Genomic DNA, 16,642 nt, shown 5'->3' on the forward strand with positions numbered 1-16,642 from the left:
TGTAGATCTTTTTCCTTCTCTTGTATTTCTTGACTATATAAGTCCCGTTAACATTTATTGCAAAGCTGGTTTGGTGGTACTGAATTCTCTTAACTTTTGCTTGTCTGAAAAGCTCTTTATTTCTCCATCAATTCTGAATAAGATACTTGCTGGTTACAGTAGTCTTTGTTGTAGATTTTTCCTGTTCTGTACTTTAAATGTATCCTGCCATTCCCTTCTGGCCTGCAGAGTTTCTACTGAAAGATCAGCTGTTAAGCATATGGGGTTTCCCGTGTATGTTACTTATTGCTTCTCCCTTGCTGATTTTAATATTTTCTTTGTGTTTAGTCTTTGTTAGTTTGATTCGTATGTGTCTTGGCATGTTTCTCCTTGGGTTTATTTCGTATGGGACTCTTTGTGCCTCTTGGACTTGATTGGCTATTTCCTTTTCCATGTTGGGGAAATTTTCAACTATTATCTCTTCAAAAAATTTCTCATACCCTTTCTTTTTCTCTTCTTCTTCTGGGACCCCTATAATTTGAATGTTGGTGTATTTGATATGGTCCCAGAGGTCTCTGGGGCTGTCCTCAGCTCTTTTCATTCTTACTTTATTCTGCTCTTCAGAAGTTATTTGCACCATTTTATCTTCCAGCTCACTGATTTGTTCTTCTGCTTTAGATATTCTGCTATTGATTCCTTCCAGAGTAGTTTTGATTTCAGTAATTGTGTTGTCTCTGTATGTTTATTCTTTAATTCTTCTAGGTTTTGGTAATTGATTCTTGCATTTTCTCCATTTTGTTTTCAAGGTTTTTGATCATCTTTATTATCATTATTCTGAATTCTTTTTCAGGTAGTTTGACTATTTCCTCTTCATTTATTTGGACTTCGATGTTTCTAATTTGTTCCTTCATTTGTGTAGTATTTCTCTGCCTTTTCATTATACCTTTAAAAAAAAATTCTTATGTTTGAAGTCTCCTTTTCCCAAGTTTCAAGGTTAAATTCTTTCTTCCTTTTGGTTTCTGCCCCGCTAAGATTGGTCCAGTAGTTTGTGTAAACTTCTTATAAGGTGAGATTTGTGCTGAGTTTTTGTTTGTTTGCTTGTTTTTCCTCTGATGGGCAAGACTGAGTGAGGTGATAATTCTGTCTGCTGATGGTTGGGTTTGTATTTTGGTTTTGTTGTTGTTTAGATGAGGCATCCTGTACAGGGTGCTACTGGTGGTCAGGTTATGCTGGGTCTTGTATTCAAGTTGTTTTCTTAATGTGAATTCTATTTGATACTCCCTATCTAGTCAAGGCTATGGTTTTTCCAGTGGTCATGTATGGATGTGAGCTTTCTTTCTATAAAGAAAGCTGAGTGCCGAAGAATTGATGCTTTTGAACCGTGGTGTTGGAGAAGACTCTTGAGAGTCCCTTGGACTGCAAGGAGATCCAACCAGTCCATCCTAAAGGAAATTAGTCCTGGGTGTTCATTGGAAGGACTGATGTTGAAACTGAAACTCTAATACTTTGGCCACTTGATGCGAAGAGCTAACTCATTTGAAAAGACCCTGATGCTGGGAAAGACTGATGGCAGGAGGAGAAGGGGATAACAGAGGATGAGATGGTTGGATGGCATGACCGACTCAACAGACATGGGTTTGTGTGAACTCCGGGAGTTGGTGATGGACAGGGAGGCCTGGTGTGCTGCGGTTCATGGGGTTGCAAAGAGTCGGACACAACTGAGTGACTGAACTGAACTGAGGGATAGTTCTTTGGTCGTCTAGAGTCTTGGAGTCAGTGCTTCCACTCCAAAGGCTCAGGGCTTGATCTCTGGTCAAGAACAAAGATTTCACAAGTTGTTTGTTATGGCATTAAGTAACAAGAAACCAAAGATGAACCCCAGACAAATAGCAGTTACAAAATCAGGCAAATAGTAATTAAAATAATGGAATATACACATATACATATACACCCATAAGCAAAGTCAAAACAGTCTGACTAAAATAAAGTACAGTAGATTGAACTGGCAAACAAAAGAAATCAAGAATTATATTTATCAGCTAAGAACAAAACTAACTGAAGCACAAACTGTGAAACAACTAAAGCAAGGTTCCAAGTGGAGGATAAAGCAACAAAAACAAAACTAACAAATATGTTGAAAGGAAAGGAAAGAAAGAAAGAATAGATATGCAACGTTAAATAGAGGTAGATGAAGAAGATTTATGTGCATTAAAGATTAACTGAAAGGGGGAAAAACAGTAGGAAAGGCAAACAAAGGAATAGATGTAGAAAAAATATGTTTTAAAAAATTAAAATTATAAAAAAGAGAAAAGAAGAAAAAAGGAAGAAGAAAGAAAAAAAGGTGAACTCCACAGAACTGCAAAAGCTCAACGTAGAGGCAGAGGTTTACAACAACAATAAAAAGTGAATATACACATATACACATATACAGCCATTAGGGAAATCAAAACAGTCCAACAAAAATAAAGTACAATAGACTGACCCAGCAAACAAAGGAAACCAAAAATTATATCTAGCAGTTAAGAAAAAAACTAACTAGAGCACAAACTAGAAAACAAAACTAAAACAAGGTGCCAATTGGGGAATAAAGCAACGAAAATAAAACTAACAAATATGCTGAGAGGAAAGAAAGAAAGAAAGAAAGAATAGGTACGCAAAGTTAAATAAAGGAAGATAAAGAAGATTTATATACATTAAAGGTTACTGCAAGGGGAAAGAACAGTAGGAAAGGCAAACAAAGGAATAAATGTAGAAAAAATAATAATAGGTTTAAAATTAAAATTAAAGAAAGAGTAAAGAAGAGGAAAAAAAAAAAGGAAAACTCCACAGAACTGCAAAAACCCAACCCAGAGGCAGAGGTTTATAACAATAATAAAAAGTTTAACTGGATATACACATATACATATACACCCATAGCAAAATCAAAAAACAGTCCAACAAAAATTAAGTATAATACATTGACCCAGAGAACAAAGGAAACCAAAATTATATATACCAGTTAAGAACAAAGCTAACTAACTAAAGCAGAAACTGGAAGATAAAACTAAATCAAGGTGCCAATTGGGGAATAAAGCAATGAAAATAAAACTAACAAATATGTTAAGAGGAAAGGAAAGAAAGAAAGATATGCAAAGTTAAATAGAGTTAGATAAAGAAGATTTATATACATTAAAGACTAACTGCAAGGGGAAAAGAACAGTAGGAAAAGCAAACAAAGGAATAAATGTAGAAAAATAATAATAGGTTTAAAAAATTTAAACTAAGATTAAAAAAAGAGAAAAGAAAAAATAAAAAAAGGAAAACTCCACAGAACTGCAAAAGCCCAATGTAGAGACTGAGGTTTATAACAATAAAAAATATGACAGAAAAAAAGAAAGAAAGAAAGAAAAAGGCTCAAAAGCTTAATTAGATTTCGTAGTGCCAATAAAACCAACAACTACAACAGCTGGGGGGAAAAAAGGAAAAAAGAAAAAAAATACCCAAAAGAATCTACAGAGCAAGTCAAAACATAAGAAAAATAAATGTTTTTCTTGAGTTTTCTTTCTGTTGTCAAGAGTCCTTTCCCTCACTGGGTATCACAGTCCACCTCACCTCCCTAGGATGCCCTCCAGTACTGTGCTGATCTTTGGACCTGTTGTGGGGGTAGCTCAGATTCTAATCTGGTCCTACTCCTGTGTGTCCTTGCCTCCAATGTCCACAGCTATCAGAATTTGTGCACTTTCTTTTGTGGGAGCTCTCAATGTCCTTTTATATATTCCATAGACACAGAGTCTGTTTAGTTGATCGTGTGGATTTAATCTGCAGTTTGTACAGCTGGTGGGAAGGTTTTGAGTCATCTTCCTTAGCCACACACTGCCCCTGGGTTTCGACTGTGGTGTTTGTTTTTTTTTTCTTTTTTTATTATTATTATTTTTTTTTTAATTTTAAAATCTTTAATTCTTACATGCATTCCCAAACATGACCCCCCCCCCACCTCCCTCCCCACAACAACTCTCTGGGTCATCCCCATGCACCAGCCCCAAGCATGCTGCACCCTATGTCAGACTTGGACTGGCGATTCAATTCTTACATGATAGTTTACATGTTAGCATTCCCATTCTCCCAAATCATCCCACCCTCTCCCTCTGGGTCCAAAAGTCCGTTATACATCTGTCTTGCATACAGGGTCGTCATTGCCATCTTCCTAAATTCCATATATATGTGTTAGTATACTGTATTGGTGTTTTTCTTTCTGGCTTACTTCACTCTGTATAATTGGCTCCAGTTTCATCCATCTCATCAGAACGGCTGAGTAATACTCCATTGTGTATATGTACCACAGCTTTCTTATCCATTCATCTGCTGATGGACATCTGGGTTGTTTCCATGTCCTGGCTATTATAAACAGTGCTGCGATGAACATTGGGGTACATGTCTCTTTCAATTCTGGTTTCCTCGGTGTGTATGCCCAGCAGTGGGATCAACTGTGGTTTTATTTCCACCTCTGCATGTGGGTCGTCCACTGGGGATTGCTCCTGAGGGTGCCCTGGAGGGCTTGGGTTTGCCCCTGTGAGGGCCAGGTGTGGAGGTGGTGCACCTGCCTGGGTTGCAGGGGTTCTGGTAGCACCAGGGGAGTCAGCGGTACTCAGGGGACCTGGCAGCTAGGGAAGCAGGAAAGACAATGCTCTAGAAGGGTATGGCAACCAGTATTGGCCAATATGCTCCAGTATTCTTGCCTGGAGAAACCCCTAACAGAAGCCCGGCCGGCCACAGTCCACACGGTCGCAAAGAGTTGGACACGACTGAAGTGACCTTGTGCACATAGACACAAGATTTCTTTTTGCCTAGGGCAGCTCTGCCCCCGTGAGAGTTGAGCATGAAAGTGGCATGGCTGCTTGCCTTGTGGGTACCCTGGTGGCACAAAGTGTGCAGGCACATGGACTGCCTCTGCCCCAGGAGTTACAGCCCTATCTTAGTCTTTTTTCGAGCCTCTTGTAGCTGGCGATCAAAAGGCTTCTTCGGCCAGTCTTTCTCTGCAGCTCCGCCTGTTCAGGCACTTAGAGGGCTCCCTTGCCTGGGGTCCTTCTCTGTTGTTTGGCGTGTTGGGTACATAGAGGGGCCCCACTGGCTGGGGTCCTACTCTGTAGTTCAGTGCATCAGGCACGTTTGATGAGCCAGCCTCACTATTGTTCAGATGCCAGATGCCAGATGCTATGGTGATGGCTCCGCCCTCCATGCGTGACTCAGTAGTATCGCCTTGCTTCCATGGCTGCCCAGCTTTCCTCCACAGGCATTTCCCACCGCTATCTCCTCCCTCACATCCCCTTGATCCATCTCTCCACAGTCAACATCAGCCCTCACCTTGGGATGGCTCCACAGTCCCTAAATTCCAGCTCCCAGCCGCTGTGCCTTCCAGGGGACCAGCCTCCCTGTTCATGGTATGCATGCCTGCAACAAGGACTGTCTGATTCTCATTCCATTTAGGCTGCCACAGCTGTTTCACTCTCAGCTTTAAACGTTTCTCCTCTGACTCAGACAGTTGCCCTGATGTGGGGATCGGACCCCTGCTTCAGTTCCCCCACCCACTGAGGGTAGGTCCAGTCCTACTAACATTCTTAGTTTTCCCCCTAGTTCCTTTGTCCTACCAAGTTTTGCATGGTTCTGTATATTCTTTTCTGCTGGTCAGGTACTCCTGTCCGCTCTCAGCTGGTGTTCTGCATGTACTTCTGTGTCTGAAGGTGTATTCTTGATGTATCCATGGAGAGAGATGTACTCCATGTCCACCTACTCCTCTGCCATCTTGTTCTCAAGACTCATCATATTTCATATTGTCCTTTTTCACTTGCTTATTAAGCTGTCATGGCCCAAACACATATATATCCTTCCTCTACTGCTTTAGGGGGCTTCCCAGGTGGTACTGGTGGTAAAGATCTCACTTGCCAATGCAGGAGAGGTAAGGGGCTCGAGTTCAATTCCCGGATCAGGAAGATCCCCAGGAGGAGGGCATGCAACCCACTCCAGTATTCTTGCCTGGAGAATCCCATGGACAGAGGAGCCTGGTGGGCTACAGTTCATGGGGTCACAAAGAATCGAATGCAACTCAGTGACTTAGCACAGACACATGTGGCTGCTTAGGAGGGACAGTAGCCTTGGTGATTCTGTCCCTGCCTGGTAGTTCTTTCTTATCTTATGACTCTACCTCCTGCCTCCTTTCCTCATTATTTCACCCCCCTTTTTCTCTGCCCCTTTTTGCCTGATCACCATTTAACACCTGTTCAAAAAGGCACTAGACTTGACCTCCGAAGAGCTAGATTGTGAATCCTAACTCATCTCCCTCTTAGTTCTGTGACTTGCAGGTGGTCACTTAAATTTCTCTGAACCTTAGTTTCATCATCTGCAAAATGGGGATAAAAATGCCAACATGTGTTGAAGTCCAGATATGATCATGGATGTGAAGGAGCTTGGTGAACTATACAGTACCCACCGATAAGAGGCAAAGCCTGTTGTTCATTGTTCAGTTGCTAAGCCGTGTCCGACTCTTTGTGACCCCATGGACTGTAGCATGCTAGGCTTCCCCATCCTTCAATATCTCCCAGAGTTTGCTCAAACTCATGTCTGTTGAGTCAATGGTGCCTTCCAACCATCACATCCTCTGTCATCCCCTTCTCTGCCTGCCCTCAATCTTTCCCAATATCAGGGTCTTTTCCAGTGAGTTAGCTCTTTGCATCAGGTGGCCAAGTATTGGAGCTTCAGCTTCAGCATCAGCCTGTTTTTTTTTCCTCAGTGGTGGGAAGGTTGAACTGGGTCTTCCTTGCTGCGCACAGGCTTTCTCTAGTTGCAGCGAATGAAGGTTACTCTTTGTCGTGGTGCATGAGCTTCTCATTGTGGTGTCTTCTCTTGTTGCACAGCACAGGCACTAGGCACGAGTGCTTCAGTAGTTGCAGCACACAGACTCAGTAGTTGCGGCTCGAAGGCTCTAGAGCGTGGACTCAGAAGTTTGCCGCGTGGACTTCATTGCTCCATGGCATGTGAAATCTTCCCTGACCAGGGAGCAAACCCTGCCTTGGCAGGCAGATTCCTATCCATTGCACCAGCAGGGAAATCCAATGCCTAGCTTTTCTTCTGAATTACTCTGTTCTTTGTGCAGTGAACAGATGAGATGTCGGGTAGAGATGAAAAATGGGGTATATGACAGTGACTGAGAAATACCCATACCAAGACTCCCAAATTTCATACCACTTTGTGAACATGGAAGAGGCTAGACAAAGTGCTCTGAACTGAACTTGCCATAGAGAAACATTCAAGGTTGAAATCTTGTCTCTCTCTGCCTTACTCAGTGTGATTCTCCACATGGCATCCTCCCAGACCTGCCCTGATTAATGAGAATAACAAGGACAGCTGCCTGGGATTGAATATTTATATGTGCCACACAGGCACATGAGAGGCACTTATATTTCCCGTGTGATTTAATCTTTAACACAACACTGTGAGGGACACAAAACAATTCCCATTTTATAGGAGAGGAAACAGGCTTAGTGAGGCTAGGTAATTTGCCAGAGTCACGCAGCTTCTGAAAAGAAGAGTCAGAACTTTACCTTGAAAACTAACTCTATTACATTACAGACTGAGTTCTTTAACTAGTACACCTATTGTCCTTCCAAATCCATTCTCTTAATGACCCATACCAGTGAGGTTTTAAAATGAAAATAACTCTAATCAAGTTGATTCATTTTAAACTATGAAACCTAATAGGGAGGGTAGACTTTACATTGTGCTAAGAATATCTGATGCCCCTAAATAGATCTACCTGGTGAATTTTCAGACATTTAACAAACTTTTAAAAAATGTGGCAATTTTGTCCCCAAAGCATATATTGAATACCAGGCATTGGGGATACAAGATGATAAAGATAGTCACCTTATTTACATCACTTGCAAACAGGGAAACAGATGAAAGGGGGGATTTTGAAAGAATATGGAAAAGGCTACTTCCTGGCTATGTTGGGACTATAACTGAGGGGCACCTGAGCTTGCCTAGGAGCTGAAGATGACTGCCTGCAAGAGTTAAGGCCTGACCAGAGCTGAACAGAAGAAAGGTGTGCCGGGCAGAGGGAACATGAACCATAAATGGTGTCTACAGTGGATGACAAACACTTTGGTGTCACCCAGTAGAAATTGATGAAAGGAGGTGGGAGACAAGAGGCAGGCAAGATCTGGTTATGGAAGGCTTTGTTGGCTGGCAAGCCTGGGCGTTATCTGAGAAACCGCTTGGCAAATACGAGTTACCTTCAAGTGGATATGGTGAGGCCAGATTTGTATTTTGAAATGGCTGCTCTGGTGGCTGAACAGATTTGGTCAGGTAAGATCAGAAAAGAAGGCTATTTGTAAGGGCCTGACAGGTGGAAGATGAGAGCTTGGACTAGGGCATGTAGGGAAAGGATATTAATTCCTTAATATATTTAGGAAGGGGAACAGACAGGACTGAGATTTGTGGCAGGTGTGGGACAAGGAAGGAGTTGAATCCCAGGTTTCTGATTTGAAAACAGGGGAGTTGGTAGAGACAGAAGAAATGAAAATAGAAGGGAAAGAAAGAATCGTTCCATTTTGCATATATATATGCATTTTGCATATAGTTGAGGATTTAGTTTCCCACAGGTCATCTGTCATGCCTTTTAAAAATGAAAGTTGTAAAATCTACCTCAATCGAAATCACTAGGAAATCCTGAGAACAGAGACTCAACTGAGTTGAGGCCCTTTTTCTCTGTATCTCTGTGGTGAGCAGTTTGACCTCCAGTCAGGGAATGCTCTGGCTGCCAGCGGTTAGGACTGTGTGCTCCCATTCCAGGGTTCCCAGGTTTGGTCCATGGTCAGGGAAGTAAGATCTCACAGGCCAGCAGTGTGGCAAAAAATAATAATAATAATTTTTGGTTTTGTTTCCATTACTCTAGGAGACATATCAAAAGAGATATTGCTGTGATTTATGTCAGTGTTGTGCCTATCTTTTCCTCTAAGAGTTTTATAATATCCGGTCTTACATTTAGCTCTTTAATCCATTTTGAGTTTATTTTTGTGTATGGTGTTAAAAAATGTTCTATGTTCTTTTTTTTTTTATCTGCAGCTGTCTCATTTCCCCAGTACCATTTATTGAAGAGATTGTCTTTTCTCCATTGCTTAGTCTTGCCTCCTTTGTCATTGATTAATTAACCACAGATGCATGGGTGTGGCGTCCCAGGTGGCGCTAGTGGTAAAGAACCCACCTGACAATGCAGGAAACTTAAAGAGACTCAGGTTTGATCCCTGGGTTGGGAAGATTCCCTGGAGGAGGGCATGGCAACCCACTCCAGTATTCTTGCCTGGAGAATCTCATAGGCAGAGAAGCCTGGTGGGCTACCATCCATGGGATTGCAAAAGAGTCAGACACGACTGAAGCAACTTAACAGGTGCATGGGTGAGAATAACCAAATAAATGCAATACAACTACACCTCTAGGAGGGTGGCTAAAATAAAAATGTCAATACTGAGTGTTGGTTGGTAAGAATGTAGAGTAACCAGAATTTTCATACACTGCAGGGTGAAAGCATAAATTGGGACAACTTAGGAAACCGTTAGCCAAAAGCATGCAAAGTCAAACATCTGCATTCTCTATGAATCTGCAACTTTACTTCTGGGTTTTATACAAAATGTGTATATATGAGCCCTAAAAGCCATGTACAAAAAATTTCATAGCAGTATTGTTTGTAACAGCCCCAAATTGGAGACAACTTAAATGTCCATCAACAGTGGAATGAATAAATAAACTTATACTGTGCTGTATGTCAATTATATCTCAACAAAACTGGGAAAAATAAGCAATAACCCTTCCTTTCCTGAAGAGGAGCAACTACCTTGCCAAGTATTGAGTTAAAAAAAATCTGAGATCTCTAAATGATCTCAGTTTCTTGTCTAGTACTCTTGTGATCCCATCAAGGACTAATTATAAAGTTAAACTTCTGTAAGGCCTTAATTGTGGGCTTCCCTGGTGAGTCAGACAGTAAAGAATCCCCCTGGCAATGCAGGAGATGTAGGTTTGATCTTTCTGGTTGGGAAGATCCCTTGGAGAAGGAAATGGCAACCCACTCCAGTACTCTTGCTTGGAAACTCCCATGGACAGAGGACCCTGGTAGGCTGCAGTCCATGGGGTCGCTAAGAGACAGACACGACTTCACTTTCACTTTCACTTTTCACTTTCATGCATTGGAGAAGGAAATGGCAACCCACTCCAGTGTTCTTGCCTGGAGAATCCCAGGGACAGGGGAGCCTGGTGGGCTGCCGCCTATGGGGTCGCACAGAGTCGGACACGACTGAAGCGACTTAGCAGCAGCAGCAGGGGGAAAAAAAGAAAGGAATTAGTTAACACACATGATAGAGACAGAGTAAAGGGACAAAGTAGGTGATTAAATAGTGAATCCCACTAGGAGACTGTGAGTAGAAAAAAAGATGGGAGACCCCTGTAAGCTAATGATTACTCAAGAAAACAGGTTTGCTTAAGTTAACAAAACCAGGCAACGGAAGCAGGAGACATGCTCCCAAACAATAAAACAATGATGGCATGAGCCCCACGTCCTGCCCAGTGAGCTCAGTAAGCTAATGGTCCCTAGGACACACTCTCTGCACACATTAAAAAAATTATAATTTGTGGACCTAGCTTAATGATGTAGGGACAAGAAAACTTTCCTGCCCAACCTGCTCAAGAAAGACAGAGAAGTTCTTCTCTCCTTCCTCACTTTTCCTTTGATTATAAAACTGTAGCCCAGAACTGTGGTTCCTAGGGTGCAGCAACCCCCTTGCCTGCCTGCTTGTAAACCTCACAAGTGTCCTATTCTAATTAATCACTTCTCTCTCACTTTGCCTTTGGCTGAATTCTTTTTTGCTCTGAGATATAAAGGACTCTGGTGCTGGAGATCTTTGGAAACCCCTGAACGAGACCCAAATGGTTTCACATATAAACATACACAGGACATAGCAGAGAAGAATATAAAAGAGAGCTTGTAATTGTCATTTGTACATGAGCAGAGTAAATGAGTAGCAGGCTGTAGTAGTAGAATGAGTAGTAAGGCTGAGGGCTTCCCTCGTGGCTCAACTGGTAAAGAATCTGCCTGCAATGCAGGAGACCTGGATCCGATCCCTGGGTTGGGAAGATCTGGAGAAGAGAAAAGCTACCCACACCAGTATTCTGGCCTGGAGAATTCCATGCACTGTATAGCAGATGGGGTTGCAAAGAGTTGGACACGACCGAACAACTTTCACAGTAAGGCTGAAGCAGAGCTTGGTGATCTCCCTCTTCCATTACCATGTTCCCTTTGCCTTCAGGCAGCAAACCTTCTGGGCGGAGTTTTACCCAGAGGGGTGACTTGAACTTTTATTTCTGAGGGATCTGAGCTCCAAGTGGTCTTGTTTTCAAGGAGCTGGCAGTAATCTTCTGATAACTTCGATGCTGAATTCTAGGAGTCCCCAGGGATCCATTTGTAGTCTTAGTCTGAAACAATGACAGGTGAGATGAGAACTACCTGTCCCCAGAGGGTATCTTCTGGTATAACGGAGACCCTGCTTCTTTCCAAAAGATGGTGGCATATTGATTTAACTGTCCAGGAGGATCATGAGGGTTTCAAAATGACCCCCTGCTCAGTTTCTTAGGGTAGCACCTTATCTCAATCAGTACCCTAAATTTTACATGGTACTGAGTTCAGTTCAGTTCCACTAAGTCATGTCTAACTCTTTGTGACCCCATGGAGTGCAGCATACCAGGCTTCCCTGTCCTTCACTATCTCACAAAGATTGATCAAACTCATGTTCATTGAGTCAGTGATGCTCTCTAACCATCTCATTCTCTGCCACCTTCTTCTCCTTTTGCCTTCAATCTTTCCCAGCATCAGGACACTTTCCAGTGAGTTGGCTCTTTGTATCAGGTGGCCAAAGTACTAACTAAACTACATTTAACTTAGCAACTTATTGGGTCAATCTTAAATTTGGTTTTACAATGATCGAAAAGCTATCTGGGGTTAAAGAACAGAATACTAGATATTTCCTAGGATCCTGCTGTGCCCTGAAATGAAATCTGAGGCATTTGAGGTTATACTCTTTCTTTAAGCTATCTGGTATCATTAAAAGCAGCCATTCCACTTCTCAGGCTATATAAATTCACACCATTGATTTTCTATGTTGGGGTAATTCCCTGGGGGTCCAGCAGTTAGGGCTTTGAGTTTCCACTGCACGGAGCATGGGTTTGATCTCTGGTCAGGGAACTGAGATCCCGCATGCCACTTGGCCAAGAAATAAAAATAAAAACCTGTTGTCTTCTATTCTGTTCTTTGATAGGTGCATTGAATGCTCGCAAATCCCTCTTCTCAATAGAAAAGAAGTAACTCAAATAGCTATTTAACCCGTCCGAGCTCTTGGCTTTCAGATTCTCATTTGTGAATATCGTGGAATTGTTCCCATCTTTGGCTCTACCTGAGCAAGATAATCAAAATTAGATCCCCCATTTTCTGGAGGATTTGTTGCCTGCAATCTACCGTCAGTATCAATTTCTGTAAGAGTTGTAGTTCTTAGCTGAAAGCCTAAGTAGAAAAGGCAATTATTGGAAGGATGTGGAGGGTTCCTTGGTTATGTTCCTATGCCCTGGCAGGCAGGAGGCAGGGAAGAAGTCACTTTTTCGATTTCTGTAGCAGTATGTGGGGGTGCCATTTTCACCTGGATGTAGATAATGGGTGTTTCCTAAACCCAGGGTGGGGATTTCTATGCTGTACAGCCAAAACAAAACAAAACATTCCACAATGCCCACTACATTTTCTACTTCTCTCTTTTAGATTTCAGAATTTTTCAGTTCACATTTCTGGAATGTTTCTATGAGATTCTATATTGCCTGCAGATATTTTTTCCTACTCTTTTCCAGTATTTATGCCTATTTTCTTCAATTTAAGTCTGAATTTGGCAATAAGGAGTTCAGGATCTGGGCCATAGTCAGCTCCCAGTCTTGTTTTTGCTGACTGTATAGAGCTTCTCCATCTTTGGCTGCAAACAATATAATCAATCTGATTTTGGTATTGACCATCTGGTGACGTCCATGTGTAGAGTCTTCTCTTGTGTTGTTGGAAAAGGGTGTTTGCTATGACCAGTCGTTCTCTTGGCAAAACTCTATTAGCCTTTGCCCTGCTTCATTCTTTACTCCAAGGCCAAATTTGCCAGGTATCTCTTGACTTCCTACTTTTGCATTCCAGTCCCCTATAATGAAAAGGACCCGTGAACTTCCAAATATTCAAGCTGGATTTAAAAAAGGCAGATGAACCAGAGATCAAATTGCCAACATCTGCTGGATCATAGAAAAAGTAAGAGTTCCAGAAAAACATTTACTTCTGCTTTCTTGACTACACCAAAGCCTTTGACTGTGTGGATCACAGCAAACTGTGGAAAATTCTTCAAGAGATGGGAATACCAGACCAACTGACCTGCCTCTTCAGAAATCTATATGTAGATAAAGAAGCAAGTTAGAACTGGACATGGAACAACAGACTGGTTTCAAATTGGGAAAGGAGTATGTCAAGGCTATATATTGTCACCCTGCTTATTTAACTTACATGCAGAGTACATCATGAGAAATGCTGGGCTGGAAGAAGCACAAGCTGGAATCAAGACTGCTGGGAGAAATATCAATAACCTCAGATATGCAGATGACACTACCCTTATGGCAGAAAGCGAAGAGGAACTAAAGAACCACTTGATGAAAGTGAAAGAGGAGAGTGAAAAAGTTGTCCAAAGCTCAACATTCAGAAAATGAAGATCATGGCATCCAGTCCCATCACTTCATGGCAAATAGATGGGGAAACAATGGAAACAGTAAGAGACTTTATTTCTGGGGGCTCCAAAATCACTGCAGATGGTGGTGACTGTGGCCTTGAAATTAAAAGACACTTGCTCCTTGGAAGAAAAGCTACAACCAACTTAGACAGCATATTAAAAAGCAGAGACATTACTTTGACAACAAAGGTCCATCTAGTCAAAGATATGCTTTTTCCAGTAGTCATGTATGGATGTGAGTTGGACCATAAAGAAAGCTGAGCACTGAAGAATTGATGCTTTTGAATTGTGGTGTTGGAGAAGACTCTTGAGAATTCCTTGGACTGCAAGTAGATCAAACCAGTCAATCTTAAAAGAAATCAGTCCTGGGTGTTCATTGGAAGGATTGATGCTGAAGCTGAAGTTGCAATACTTTGGCCGCCTGATGCGAAGAACTGACTCATTGGAAAAGACCCTGATGCTAGGAAAGATTGAAGGTGGGAGGAGAAGGGGACGACAGAGGATGAGATGGTTGGATGGCATCACCAACTCAATGGACATGAGTTTGAGTAAGCTCTAGGAGTTAGTGTTGGACAGGGAAGCCTGGTATGCTGCGGTCCATGGGGTCACAAGAGTCGGACACGACCGAGTGATTGAACTGAACTGATTTATGCCTAACTTAAAAAAAAAAAAATACATTGTCTGAATATTTCCAAGAAATGCTAGAGTGTACTGATAGCAAGTATTCCTGTGTTTTATTTTGATGTACAATTGACATGTAACATTACTTTCAGGTGTAAAACACAATGATTCAGTATTTGTATATGTTGTAATATCATATCTACATTAAATCTAGTTACTATCTCTCACCATACACAGAAAATTTTTTTTCACTTGAGGATTTTTAAGGTGAACTCTCTTAACAATATAATATTACTAACTCCATACATGCTGTACATTACATTCCCATGACATTTTATAATGGGAAGTTTTTATCTCTTGACTCCCTTCACCCATTTTGCTCACTCCCCACCCCTTACCTCTACCAACTACCAATCTGCTCTCTGCAAGCTTGGGTTTTGTTTTTACATATAAGTGAGATCATTTATTTGTCTTTGCCTTATGTCATTTAGCATAACGTGCTAGATCTATCCATAATGTTGCAAATGGCAAGATTTTCTTTTTTTAAAAGCTGAATAATATTCCATTGTATTTATATACCAGTTTCTTTATCCATTCCTTTAGTGGACACAGGTTTTCCTATCTTGGCTATTATAAATGCCTCAAAGAACATGGGGGTGCATGTATCTTTTTGAGTTAGTTTTTTGGATAAATACTCAGGAGTGGAAATGCCAGGTCATACACTAGTTGTATTTTTAGTTTTTTTGAGGAACCTCCACATCTTCCTTAGTGACTATTCAATTTTATATTCCCACCAAGAGTGCATGAGGAGTCTCTTTTCTCCACATCCTCAGCCATACTTGTTCATCGGTCCTCATTTCTAATGAGTGTCTCTGATGAATGTTTTTTGTGATAACTTTAGCTTGAGGTTGTTTTAAAATAATAAATGAGGGACTCACCCAGTGGTCCAGTGGTTAAGGCCCTGTGCTCCCAAAGCAGGGGGCATGGGTTCGATCCCTGGTAAGGGAACCAAGATCCTGCTTGCTATGCAATGCAGCTGAAAAATAAAATAAAAAATGTAATAGTCTATTCCTAATTAGTTTAAAATCAGGCGTGGACATGATGCTTTGCCAAATTACTTTTAAACCTCTTTTGAAATGCTCCTACATCTTTCCTTCAGTAAATGTGTATAAATGATCTTACCTTAAGCCATCTTTGCTTTCTTAAACAATTACAGTGGAGTATTCTCTGATGACAGTCTGGATTTGATTTGATTTTATTCAGGATTGTTGTCTCTATATACCTGTGATATAGGCTATAGGATTTTTTTAAGGTGGGGGTCTATGTTATCTCAGAATTTGCTATCAGGATTAAACTAGCTTTTAAACAGAGGCTTGTAAATTTGCTGTTTTTTATTGTATGTTAGAACAGTTGACTGTGTGAATCATGCTCCTTGAAGATTTTTTAAAAATACTTAACTGTAAGATAATGGAATGTTATGTTTTTTGGGAGAAATATCTTGACAACTACTTCATTTTCCTTTCATGGTTATTCAGATTTTGTCTTGGTTTAATTTTCACAATTTATATATTCCTTACAAAATCATGCAATCACAACTTTAAAATTTGGTATAAATAACTGCATATGGCACTAGTGGTAAAGAACCTGCTTGCCAATGCAGAAGACTTAAGCTTCGGGTTTGATCCCTAGGTTAGGAAGATCCCCTGGAGAAGGAAATGGCTGAAGTGACTTAGCACTCACACATTGAACATCTACCATGTTTAAATCAGCCTGCTAAGCACTGGAAGTGATAACATCCCCACAAAATACAAAATGCCCTCCTTGTTGCTTTATATCCTAGTTTTTAGCTGATACACATAAAGCAAAAATTGCCACTAGGAAAAGCACAAAAATATAGTTACACATAAGGATAATCACATAAGTTGTGATTTCATCAGTTTTAAGGAGCTCTTGGCTTTTTATGACTTTTGTATTGTCACTCCACCAGTCAATGGAACTTCATGGACTCCACTCTTTAGGTATGCAGGTTTTCATTCAGTATTTAAGGATGAAATAGTACTTATCAGATAGATCATACTCTTGCCCATAACAGAGAAACTGTTAGTATGATGTTGTAGGAAACTTTGCTGCATTGAACAAAATAACATAGATGATGTCTTACACTGTGAGATAACAATTATAAAAACACATTTTAATCACAACTTTGATGCAGCCACTTTCTTAAACTTGGC

Source organism: Ovis aries, chromosome 9 (genome assembly GCF_016772045.2).
Source record: "Ovis aries strain OAR_USU_Benz2616 breed Rambouillet chromosome 9, ARS-UI_Ramb_v3.0, whole genome shotgun sequence".
Classification (NCBI taxonomy): Eukaryota; Metazoa; Chordata; class Mammalia; order Artiodactyla; family Bovidae; genus Ovis; species Ovis aries.